Raw genomic sequence first — 13,394 nt, 5'->3', positions numbered from 1 at the left:
TCCACATCCATGTGAAGTGCATTAAGTAACTGATGAACTGGTTAATAGAGTAGGGCAGAATGTGCCTCTGTGACTCCCTGGATGGGTGCCCTAAGAGGGGACCTTGGCAGCAGCTGCTGGTGGCCTGTGACCAGGTGAGGGGAGAGATGGACAATTTACTGGGGAATTGATCAGCCTAAGCCCCTAGCCATTTCTGAAGGGATTTGAGCTTGGCCAGAGCAGGCAACAAGGGTAGCCCAGGGCAGAGGTGCTGAGATGTCAGGTGATCCTGAGAGCACCCTAGGAGTGAGTATCTCTCCCTGGAAAGATAGACAGCACCTGGAGCAGCAGGTTAGACACCTGCTGTAAACTGAGAGGAGTGGAGCAAGCAGTCAGTCACTGAGGGCGTTTCACGGCCCATTTTCTGATGATCAAATTGAGTCCCCAAACCTACAAGCCAGAGGGGGGTAGCAGCACTGGACCCCCTCCCCTCTCTGGCTCCCATAGGCCTCTGACCTCTCTGGGCCCCCCTGAAGGTGGGAGAAGAGCCTCCTGGCTTCTGCAGGGGGACACAGAAGCCACCACCCATGTGAGCTGACGTGGACCCTGATACCCCCGGATTGCCTGCAGGGCAGCACTGCAGAGCCAGCCAGCCGCCCCGCCCCAGCTCAGGTCTCTCTCCCCGCCCCGTAGTACCCCAGAACCTCAGGCCAGCTCGCTCAGGCTCCAGCACCAGCTCCCCTAATCGTCCTTCCTCGGAGCCTCGGGGTGGGCTCCCCGGACCTGAGGGTCCACCCCCAAGCCTGCTCTCCATTGCGAGGCCCTGCAGCACCCGCCCTCCGGGCTTGTTTCCTCCTGGAAGGTGGGAGTCATGGCCACACCTCCGAGTCCCTAAGCCCAGTCCCCCCAGACCCGAGCTGCGCGCCGCGTCCACAGACGCCCCCTCGCTCCGCCTCGCTGTGCGCTCGCGCCTGGCCCGGGACGCTGGGGCTGCAAGCCAGCTCCGGAAAGTTTGCTGCTGGCGCCACGGGGTCCGGAAGCCATGGCCAGTGGTGGTGGCGGCGGCGGGCGGGGCCGCAACCTGAAGCTACCGAGCTGCCCTCTCCTCCTTTCCAGACCCTGGGGGCGGCGCCCTCCTCCAGGGGCTGTCAGGGCCGGGATACTGGGGACGGCGCGCCCTCGGGGCCGCCTGCGGACGCCGGAGCCTGGGGTCCTGAGCTTCGGGTGGCCGTGGCGGCGGGAGGCGCCGGGCGGCTCCCTGCACCGAGCAGCGGAAGTGCGGGAGCTGCAGGTGAGGAAGGACCCAACCTGGCAAGGGGAGCGCCCGTGCCCCGGCGGGCGGAGGCGTTGGGGGGCGAGGACCGAGCGCCCCCCGTCAGCACCCTTGTTTGTTTCCCTTATGGTGGCCAGAACCAGACGGTGAGGTTGTGGGGCTCGTGGGGCCGCAGGACCCCTCCTCAAAATGCAAGCCGGGGCACGGATGGAGGCACGTGGTACCCTCTGGAGGGCGCCAGGGCGTCTCCTCGATTTCCACTGATGCCCCTCGGGGTCTGCACGACCGACAGTTCTTATTACTGGTGTCCCCACCGCTCCCACTCGTGACTGCGTGAGGAAGTGGCTGCGCCACCGCTCCGATAGGCTGACCGCTGGATGTGAGCGGAGCCCAGGTGTCCCGGGAAGTCCCAAGGACTCAAAAACCACAGACTTGGCCAATGTCCCAGAAAGGGCAGCCCCATCGTCGGCCATATTGTCATCCTACTTAACCCAAGGCGCGTTACAATATCAGTTAGCACTGTGCTTCCAAAATCACCGTGCCAGGTCCGAAAAGACCTTCAGGTGGCACCCTTACCCTTCTTTCTAGAACCCTGCCGTGTATCACCAACATCCCTGCCAGCCCCAGGGCTCTCCCTCTCTGGAGAGTGTACTTTCCCTTAGGATAAATTCTGCCTGCTCAGTTCAGCCTATCCTCAGCTGAGGATTCGTTCCAGCAGCGGGGTCAAGAACCTGGACACCCTTTCCAGTAACACCCCGACCCTGCTCTCAAGCCCACAGGGTAAGGAGTTTGTCCCAGGCACCTGCCAAAGGCCAGGCAGGGAGGAGAGAGGGACAACAGAGGCCTGTGTTGTCTAGGTTGGCAGGACATCCAGGGTCTGTGGGTAGGGACCCTTGAAGGATACGGAGCCTGCTTCTGCAGTGCCCCTAGGGACAGGCAGCTGCTGGGCAGGTGCACCCTCATCTCCTCCCCCTCCCCCTTCCCGGCCGGGAAGCAGTCACACAGTGGGGTTGAGGACCCATCCCTCCTGAGTGATTGGCAAGCTAATGTGCTGAGTGGAGCTGCCTCTGGCTAAAGGGGACATGGTGGGGACCACACTCCAGGCTGCCAGCTGCCCATCCAGGCTCCCAGCACCCCAGCACCCTTCTCTGAACCCTCACCTGTTGTGACCAAGCCTACCTGGCCTCCAAATCCCATCCCCACTACTGCTTGTTTTTTTGTTTGTTTGTTTTGAACATGTAAGGCAGGCCTCTCTCTGGTGGAGAGTCGGATGGAGGGTGAGAATGTCGGCCTCTTCTCCTTGGCTTTAGCGTCCCTTGGGGCACCATCTCCACCCGGCTTTTAAAGCAGGTACCTGGACAGGTGTGCCGTCCCACCCTTGAGCCCCACTCAGTGCACTGGGGACCTCAACAGTAGTGACATGGAACTAGGAGCCAGGTTTCCCAGGCAGGGGACACCATCCTCCCCAGCAGGCTGGCCTGGCTGCAGCCTGATGGACATCACTTGTAGGGGAGAGAGACCCAGGGCAGAAGCAGCTCTCACCCCCCCCCCCAACCTCCACAGCTCCAACCAGTTAAACAGTTGTGGTGCCTCTCCGCTCCCCTTGGCTTGTATAGTGGGATTTGTTTACCTTGTACCACAGTGGGGGAAACTAAGGCACAAAGTCAGCGCATAGCAGAGTCAGGGCACCCGTGCCTAGGATGGCTCCTGCAGAACCACTGGCAGAGGGTGCTTTCTGGGGTGTGTGTGGGCGCAAGTGCCTGTGTGTGTATCGGTGCTCCGCTCTTTGTTGATCAAAGAAGAACACTTCTGGGGCCACGGATGGGGCACTGTGTGCCAGCCAAGCGGGGCACATGGGGGCCTGGCTGGCCTGTGGCCCCCTGCTGCCTTCCCAGAGTGAGCCAGGACCTGGTCCTCTGGTGCCCTCTCAACTCCAGTCCCATACTTTCTTCCCTTGGAATCCCCCTGTTCAATTCCCCCAACCCATCCCCTACCAGGTCTCCCCCATGGGTGCTCAGATGGATCCATAGAAAGCAGAGACTCTGCTGTCTGCAGCTACCTGGAATCATGATCACGTCACCTGCAGAGGTCCCAGGGCTGCAGCCCAGTCAGGAGGAGCAGATGGTCTTCAGTGGCAGGGACACCATGGAGCTGCACTGCCACTTACCCAAGATAATCCCACAGGGCCCACTGCCAAGGTCAAGGCAGCATTGGACTGGTGTCCTTGGACAGCATCCTGGTGAGGCCCCCAACTAGCGCAGGTGCTGCACGCTTCTCCCAGGGTCTCCTGGGCTATAGCTGTCTACAGCTGCTGAGAGCAGTTCACACAGCACATAGTGTACATTCATTGTACATGTCAGGAGGGTAGGGAGGATGCAGCTAAAGACGCAGGTGGCACCAGCTCCCAGGTATCCTCCTGCCAAGCAGGGGAGAGACCGAGGCCAGAGGGCAACCTCTCCAGGGTGGTGGAGGAGCTGGACCTTTGAGACTGCTCTGAATGGCTGACTCTACATCTAGGGGGCAGACTGGAAGTGGGAAGAGGATGATCATGCTGCAGATAGAACGAGGGTTCTGGGAGTTCCAAGTGGAGGAGGAGGCAGGGGCTGGCCTATGGAGTCTTTGATGTTCACCCTGTCTGGAGGGCATGGCCTAGGGCAAGATGCCCTTCATCTTCATAAGCAGGGGTGCAGGGCAGGTCTGGAGAGCTTCCTGGAGGTGGTGGTACTGGGTCTTGACAGTTGGGCTGGTGCAGCAGAGTGGCATCCAGCCAGAGCAGAGACACAGGTGGGACCATAGGCATGTGGGCATACACTCATGGCCTCTCTGCTTCTGCCACCAAGTTGACCTTGGACAAGCCAAGGGGGAGCACTCTTTCAGCCAGGTGACCATAGGAGAAGCCATCAGCATAGACAAGGACCAGGCTGCCAAGCCCATCACCATGACTGTGGAGAAGCTGAAGAGTAAGGATGAAGAAGCAAGGAATGTGTGGGTGGCACTGGAGGGTACTGTCGCCTGACTATCCCCTCCCCCTTTGCACAGACCATGTGACCAATAGTAGCTGTGGATGGAGGTGGCTTCTGAGATGGAGATGACGAGGTCATCCACAAGCATAGACCATTATCAGCTTGCTGGGCACCTGCATGAAGGGCAAGTGGGCACTGCAGCCAGGCAGGACAGGAGGGTGGGCAGCCCCTGCTCTGGGCCCCGAGGTGCCTGTGCTAATACATGCTGGTGGAGTCCTGGGCCAGGGGCAGCCTGAGGGAGTACCTGCGGCACCAGAGCCAATATGCAGGCCACTGAGGGGCAGCTCTTCGGGGGACCCGGTGTCCTGTGCTTGCCAGGTGGCCCTGGGCAGGAAGGTTGTGGCCTCCCAGAAGGTGAACAGGGACAAGACCATGGAGGGGATCCCTCTGGACTGAGTTGTGTCCAACAAGCCCATTGGGAAAGCCGGGTGCAGAGGCCAGGGCAGTCCACAGAGTAGGATGGAGGGTGGCGAGGGGTCGGCCTCAGCCCTGGTGCCCCTCTCCCCAGCACATCCACGGGGACCTGGATGCCTGCAACACATTGGTGGCTGCGGACAAGATGATGAGGCTTGCAGACATCAGCCTGGTCCAAGACAAGCACAACCTTAACTACTGCAAGGAGTTCCACCTGGCAGGCAGGTGGGGGCCTCAAACCAGAGGGCACCTGGCAGCCAACTCCTCCCTTCCCCACCCCGACCCCCACCCCCCCGGGCCAGCTGCCTGTGATGGGGATGGCGCCTGAGGCCCTGTGACCAAGCCTGTACCCACCAGAGTGGTGCGTGTCCTTGTGGAGTGTGGCGCTCCGGGGACATACAGGACCCCTGGGGCCATGGTCCTCCTGGCTGGCATTTTTGGGTTCCCCTCACTCTGGGCTAGCAGTACAGCCCTGGTGCTTAGCGAAGCTACATAGGCCATCAGTCATCCACCCCCCACCTGGAGAATGGCCTGGACACGGGCCACGTAAAAGGAGCAGATGGCAAACACACCAGCCTGCAGCTCGCAACGCCTTGCTCAGCCACACCTCCACAGCAGTGACACAGATTAATCAGTACATTTGACTAAATCGCATTAATTCCTTAGGGTTGGTAAAAATTCATGCCAGCTACCATGGCCATATGGATAACAGGACCAAATTAATAAAACCTAACATGAAGAGTGTTGAAGATTATGTGCAAAGGTTAAATTTTAAGCCTTAAATAAGTATAGCTGAAAATAAACTATGACAGGGACTTTAATATAACTCTGAATCAAACTGGAATTAGATACTCCACTAGGCTTGGCCATCGATTTAAGTGATTTATTGAACAAAACTGTCTGCCAGAGTACTCTCACCAACAGTTTAAAATGTAAATAACCTGGTGGTGCCTTCAATCCCTCTGGTGGAACTTGCTCTGTGAGAAACCTCAGGCTGTTTACCACCATCTTCAGCAAACCCTAAAAGGGTGCACCTGCTGTGCCCTGTTCCGAGGCCTCCCTTCATCACCCTGGCTGTCCAGTGAGTTGGGGGAAGGGGGTTCTAGGCACCATCCCCATGGCAAAGCCCGCAGGTGAACTTCCTGGCTTAAACTAGACCCTGCCTAACCTGGTGGTCACACCCGTTCTCCTAGCTGGCTCCCCTCCCCCTCACAGGCCTCATGTCCCCCTGCACCCAGAGGTGACTCCTGTGACTGTGGGCAAGATGTGCTGGTGCTTGCCCTGGGCTGCTTGGGGCCACTCCTCCCAGGAAGGAGAGAAAGTAGGAGGTACAGCAGGCCACCCCCATGGCTTAGGAGTAGCTCCTAGAAAACTTCCTGGAGGTGGTGAGTCAGGGCCCCAGCCCAGGGCTGCCTCTCTCTCCCTGCTGCCCTTTCTGGGATCTCCTCCTCCTTTGATCTTGGGCTCAGCAGGTTGGAAGTGCCTGGAGGAGGAGGTTCCAGGCACTGGGCAGTGTGAAAGCTCACTCTGGCTTCTAAGAAACTTACTCCCCCTTTTGTTGAGTTAGCACTGGCCTTCTGGGTGAGGGGAGTTTCTGATCCTAGCCTTTTTTTATTATTATTATTTGACAGGTAGAGTTACAGAGAGAGAGAGAGAGAGAGAGAGAGAGAGAGAGAAAGGACTTCCATCCTATGGTTCACCCCCAAAATGGCCCCAACGGCCGGAGCTGCACCGAACCGAAGCCAGAAGCCAGGTGCTTTCTCCTGGTCTCCCGTGTGGGTGCAGGGCCCAAGGACCTGGGCCATCCTCCACTGCCTTCCTGGGCCACAGCAGAGAGCTGGACTGGAAGAGGAGTAACCGGGACTAGAACCGGCGCCCATATGGGATGCCGGCGCCGCAGGCGGAGGATTAACCTAATTCGCCATGGCGCTGGCCCCCTGGTCCTAGTTTTCTGGCCAGGCTGATGATCACTCACCCACACCTGGACACAGTGACAGCACAGGGGACACTGTGTCCCCAAACCCCCAGCCCAGCCCAAGCCCTCGCTTGGCTTCCCTTCACTTCAACTTTCGCATACCCAGAGGCTGGCCTGGCCTTGGGAACACCTGGAGATGGTAACCAGGAGGAGGGGGCTGTGGTGGGGAGTAGGGGAGGGGCGGGGCCATCGAGGGCCTGAGCAGCACAGGCTGAGGCCTGGAGGATTGTGAGGAGGGGTCAGTGTCGGAGAGGGAGGAGGAGCCTGTGAGAGGTAGGTGCCTGAACACTGCCCTGCCCGACCTTCCCTATCCTTGCCTGGCTGCTCAGGCAGAGGTGGGCCCAGGAGGCTCCTAGCACTGCCCTCACCACCGCCCCAGGATCCTGTGCCTGGGTGGGCACAGTTGGACACTGTTGGCTTAAGGGTAGAGAGACCTGGGTAGACGCTCGGGGTTTTGATGGAAGTCCCCAGGCCGGGTGCAAGCACAGAGAGGTGGGGGGCAGAGCAGGCCAGGCCCCGGGAGCTGGGTCCCCGGAGCAGACCCACAGAGAGGCTCGGCGTGCCCAGACGGCTTCTTCCTTCCATCAGTTCTCAGGACTTGTTGACATGCTCTTCCCCAAGGACTAAACAGCAAATCTGATCTTTCACCAGGAGTGGGAGGGAGGAAATGGAAAGGCAAAAATTATATTTACTCTTTTAAATGGCGAAAGGGTAATTGTTCATCTCCAGGGAGCTCAGTAGCAAGTTCTGCGCATGTGAGTTCCATCAGCACCTGACTCTGGCACTAGAGCCTTACGGTCTCTCCTCACCTACTCATTCCAGGCTCACAGCCTCAGGTGGGTGGGCTTCTTTGCTTATCTGCATTTCTGAGGGGTCTGAGTTCCCATTCATCCTGTATCTGTAGGTTCATCTTTCACTGAGTTAACCCTGAAAATACAACAATGCAGGAAGGAATAACTAGGAGGACCCCCAAGTTGGACCTTTAGGCTGTCTGGCCCCTGTCCATTCCTTTGAACAATGAGTTCGTCCCCCTAGCCAATGCTGCAAATGGGTTGATTGATCCACTGGTGGCACCAGGAACCATCAAGGTCAGCTTCAAACCTAATGGAATTCTGACATCTTGGAGGAAGCGCCCTCCTCCAGAACTCTAACCCCTGAGATAGGGTGCGGATGGAGAGGAAAGACCTTGAGAGACAGTTCTCAGGAGTCACGGGAGGCATTCCACCTGCACCCCTAAGCTCCTGAACCTTTTTATCTTGCTGTGGTGGAGACAACACCATACCATATTCCATATTGGGCAAGAGAGAACTTCAGCCCAGTTGCTACTGAATACATTGTTCTGTAAGATTAGAGATGATGTGTTATTGAAGGAGAAGATCCTTTAATCCCTTCCACATCAATATCTTGCCTCTATTTCTTTCATTACATTATGAATTCTACACTTAGGAGCGATGTAGTCAACATCAATGATAGAAAATGCACAGCCAGCTAACATAACTGACTTTTAAATTTTAATTTTTATTGACTTAAGTTTAAATAACCACATACACCTAGCACCACATTGGATAGTGCAGAACTACTCACTATTGCCTACAAATCACTTTAGATTCTGACATGGACCATTTCTTTTCCCATGCAAAATGACAGGGATGGGACAGACTGCTTGGAGTATTCCCAGTGGGAATTGTATTCTTTACTGGTATCTTTAAACTCTATGAAGGAGGCTCTCACACTGTACAAGTCCTCTCTGGGATGCTGTGCTGGAGTTTTGCACAAATCTGGCTTTAACTTCTCCACCTCCAGTCACCTGCACACAGGGAACTGCCTGTGAGCTCCAAGAATGGATGGGAACAAATCAGCTGTGGTTGGGAAGCTAAGGAGACAGCAGCCTGCTAGGTATACTGTTTCTGGGTTCAGGGCCTCCTGCATTAGGCCCCAGATATTCCACTTAGAAAGCACTGATAGCAGAGTGAGTGTTCATGCCCTCCTGCAGTACCTCTGTGACAGACTGAGCCAATGGGAACAGAGGTTCGGGGTCCTGCAGTGTCAAAATGACCAGAAGCTCAGCAAAATGAAAAAAGACATCCCCTGCGACGCACGGACCCCACCAGCCAGCTGTACTCTCCATTCGCACACCTACTCTCAGTACCCCGAGCACTGTTTGGAGGAGCTGTATGTGGACATGAAGGGCAAGTGCATCCCACTGTGTGCGGTGTAGCTGGACAGCCACATTCTTCTTGGGCCCCACTCAAAGGGAACTTTGCTCACCAAGTGAATGAGCCAGGGAAGGGAAGGGGGCCCAAATATGGCCCAGGTTCTGCCCTACATCAATAAGCCCCACCTCTTTCTCAGTGGGAGTAGACACAAAATGTAGTATCTTCTCCATTGTTTTAAATAACGGTGTGAGGTAGAACTGTATCCCCTAATGACTCTTTCAGGTGGTACTGTGTTGTATTGCCCTAAATTTTGGCTCTCAACCCCATCACACACATAGCTCAGTAAATCAACTCAGTTCCTTTCTTCTGGGTTTTGTCAACACAGCTTCATCAGTGTGGTGGAAATGCCAGCAAGGTCTTAAACACTATGTCCCATGTTCTATCCACTGGTTATAGACTAGATTTGGGCTACTAGCCAAAAAGTTGACCTGTTTCTTGAATAACACATCATGATGTTTCCAGTGATCTAAGTGAAAAAGAACAGAGAGGGGGGCCAGTGCTGTGGTGTACCGGATAAAAGCTGCCGCCTACAGTCCTGGGACCCATTATGGGCGCGGTTCAAGTCCTGGCTGCTCCACTTCCCATCCAGCTCTCTGCTATGGCCTGGGAGAGCAATGGAAGATGGCCCAAGTCCTTGGGCCCCTGCACTCACATGGGAGACCCTGAAGAAGATCCTGGCTCCTGGCTTCCGAATGGGGCAGCTCCAGCCATTGTCGCCATTTGAGGAGTGAACCAGCGGATGGAAGATCTCTCTCTCTCTCTCTCTCTCTCTCTCTCTCTCTGCCTCTCCTTCTCTCTGTGTGTAACTATGCTTTCAAATAAATTAATCAATCTTTTTAAAAAAGAAAGAAAAGAAAAAGAACAGAGAGAAAAATATAGCACTAGTAAAAAAAAAAAAAACAGAGTAGGGTTACTACCTAAATACATTAAGGTTTTTTTTTTTTCTTTTCTTTTTTTAATCAAAGAAAGAAAGAAAGCACAGCCATCCACTGATTCACTCTAAATGCCTGGCATGGCTACAACTAGGCCAGGGCTGAATTTAGGATGCAAGAATTCTATCCAGGTCTCCCTCGTGGGTGGCAGGGACCCAAATACTTGAACCTCCCATGGTCTGCATTAATAGGAAGCTAGAATGAGGAACTGGAGCTGGGAACCAAATCCAGGCAGGCACTCCAGTGGGGGGATGTGGGTGCCTCAACCACTGAGATAAACATCTGTTCCTGGCTATGATATTTAAAATAAATTATTCCCTGGGAGGAGAATTGAATGGAGATGGCACTGGAATCTGCACCCTCCCCTTGTTCAAACTACTGCCAGGAGTCTTTGGAATCCCTACCAGGTAATGATTGATTTCCAACTTTCTTAAGAATTTCCAACAGCCTCTGCCAGTTCTATTTGCTGTAAAAAAAAATCCTCTTATCCCACAGTTTAGTTGGACAGTGAGGAGATCCAGCAGATTCTGGAGGGAAATGAAATTTCTTTATGCAACAGGAATCGGAGGGCAAATGCAGGCTCGATCTGGAGCACGCTGAATTCATCTGAGCCATGTAGAGCCCTGAGGAGTACGTAAAAGTCTCCAAGCTTGTGGTTATGTCATTCCCCAGAAATCCAGGGCAAATACCCACAGTCTCCTCTAAGCAAGTGAAGAGAAGGGTTTGAGACCACACCGCTGCCTGGATAGCTCCTTCTCCCCCTGGACTCTGCCAAGGCAGAGAGCAGATGTGTGATGACTTCCACCTGGCCCCTGGGCTGTTGATTTCCAGTGAGGCAGAGCAGGAGAAAAATGAGATGGGGCATTTATCTCCTCCCATCACCTCTTTGAGGAGCAGCTACAGTACTAATGCCTCCTTCTGTTGGGTATTTCAACAAATGTGGCCAGAACCTAATGCACCAAGAGCTACCTACCCACTGCTCAACACCGCATTTCACAGAGCAGTTCTACACTGAATCATTCATGTATGTGGGCAGTTCTCATAAACACAGAATTTTAATCTGTCATCAGAAGTAGATTCTCACACACTGATAAACATAGTATTTCATATAAGTGTCACTACACTGTGTCAACCACACACCTACATCTATTCAAGACAGTTTCATCATATGTTAAAATGCCAGGTCGTTCACAACCCAGCATGTCCTTACACAATTTCATCATAAATCACGACAGAAATTAGGGCACCACAACGCTCCACACACTAGTAACTCTCTCACCCATTGTCATATCTAGGCTGTGACATTAATGTTTCACCTTGTGTCAAAAAAAGAAGCTCTCATTGGAACCACACACTGCCAACATGATCTTATGTTATACTGAGTCACTCCTGCACATGGCTCTTATACACACGGGATTTTAGGATCATGTGGCACAGCAGATAAGTCACCTCCTGGGACTCTTGCAGCCCATATTAGAGCGCTTGGGTTCAAGTCCTGGCTGTTCTCTCCATCCCAGCTTTCTGCTAACGCACACCCTGGGAAGCAGCACATAATGGCTCAAGTACTTGGGCCCCTGCTACCCACATGGGAGACTTTCCAGGCCTTTGGCTTCAGCCTGACCCAGCCCTGGCTGTTGAAGGCATTTGAGAAGTGAACCAGTGAACAAAAAATCCCTTTCTCTCTTTCTTCTCTCTCTATCATTCTATCTCTGCATTCCCTCTCCCTCTCCTTCTCCATTTTCTTTTCAAATAAATTGAAAGTAAATAAATATTTTCGAACCACAATAGTTTAAAATATGCCACTCACGAGAGTAATTCCTTTACCACAAACGCTAAACAGTTTCTTCCACAAAGCAATAGGCTGAATGATTCACAATGTAGCCCTATTAATGATTTTTGTATCTGTATCATGAAAGAAATCAATACAAGGCTGCTTCAAAACACATGTGGAAAATTATAATTAAAAGATAAGTTTATGGGGCCGGCCTTGCGGCATTGCTGGTTAAGCTACCACCTGCCACACTGGAAGCCCATATTGGTGCCAGTTGCTCTACTTCTGATCCAGTTCCCTTCTAACGGCCTGGGAAAAGCAGCAGAAAATGGCCCAAGTCTTTGGGCCCCTGCACCCATGTGGGAGTCCCTGGGAGTCCCAGATGAAGCTCTTGGCTCCAGGCTTCAGCTTTTTTTTTTTTTTTTTTTTTTTTTTTGGACAGAATGGACAGAGAGAGAGAGAGAGAGAGAGAGAAAAGTCTTCCTTTTCCATTGGTTCACCCCACAATGGCCGCTGCGGCCGGCGCACTGCGCTGATCCCAAGGCAGGAGCCAGGTGTTTCTCCTGGTCTCCCATGCGGGTGCAGGGCCCAAGCACTTGGGCCATCCTCCACTGCACTCCCGGGCCACAGCAGAGAGCTGGCCTGGAAGAGGGGCAACCAGGACAGAATCCGGCGCCCCGATCAGGACTAGAACCCGGTGTGCCAGCGCCGCAGGCAGAGGTCTAGCCTAGTGAGCCACGGCACCGGTCCAGGCTTTAGCTTTGCCCAGCCCTGGCCATTGCATCCATTTGGGTAGTAAACCATCGGACAGAAGATCTCTATCTCTGTAACTCTGCCTTTCAAATCAATAAATAAATTTATTATAAAGGTAAGTTTATTTTTGTATGAATTTTTTAATCCCTTGCAGTTTTATTATTTTCATGAACCTTAAGACCCTTCATGGATATAAATTTCAATTTTTTTACACCAAAATACTTACCTTTTAATTCTATTGTCCACTAACTTTTTGAATGACTCTCATATATGGACCACAGTGCAAAACACAACTTGTCACACTATCCTTATGCACCTATCATACTTTCAGCATGACTAAGCAGAGAAAGCACCTCACACGTCACAGAATTGTTAGTATGCAGATTTCCTCATGTATGTAAGCACGGTTTCTATGCATGTCATGACATAAAGTTCATATAGTTCAGTTTTCAGGTTTAAATTGGGTTTGGGGTTCAGGTTTAGGGCTTGGGATAGGGTTAGGGTTAGAGTTCAGGTTAGGTTTGCAATTTGTATATACCATTTTTCAAATTCTAGGTTTGGTCGATTGCTTCCTTATCCTGTTGTTGAATACATTGTCTCTACCTAGTTTCTCTGTAAATTGATGGTTAAATCTAGAGGTTTGATTAGATTAGGCTCAGTTTCTAAGGATATCTTACCAGAGGTGCTGGTTCTCATTTTGCCATATCAAGATGCACATCTTGTCCCACTCTGAGTGATGATTGAGAATGGTTTAAGTGGCATTATCCTTACACATACTTTTTTTTTTTTTTTTTGACAGGCAGAGTTAGACAGTGAGAGAGACAGAGAGAAAGGTTTTCCTCCCTTGGTTCACCCCCCAAGTGGCCATTACGGCCAGTGCACTGGGCCGATCCGAATCCAGGAGCCAGGTACTTCCTCCTGGTCTCCCATGCAGGTGCAGGGCCCAGGCACTTGGGCCATCCTCCACTGCTCTCCCGGGCCACAGCAGAGAGCAGGACTGGAAGAAGAGCAACTGGGACAGAACCAGCACCCCAACCGGGACTAGAACCCAGGGTACC

Source organism: Oryctolagus cuniculus, chromosome 1 (assembly GCF_964237555.1).
Source record: "Oryctolagus cuniculus chromosome 1, mOryCun1.1, whole genome shotgun sequence".
In the NCBI taxonomy this organism is placed as follows: domain Eukaryota; kingdom Metazoa; phylum Chordata; class Mammalia; order Lagomorpha; family Leporidae; genus Oryctolagus; species Oryctolagus cuniculus.
The sequence above is the reverse complement of the archived record's forward strand: the minus strand, read 5'-3'. Positions refer to the sequence as shown.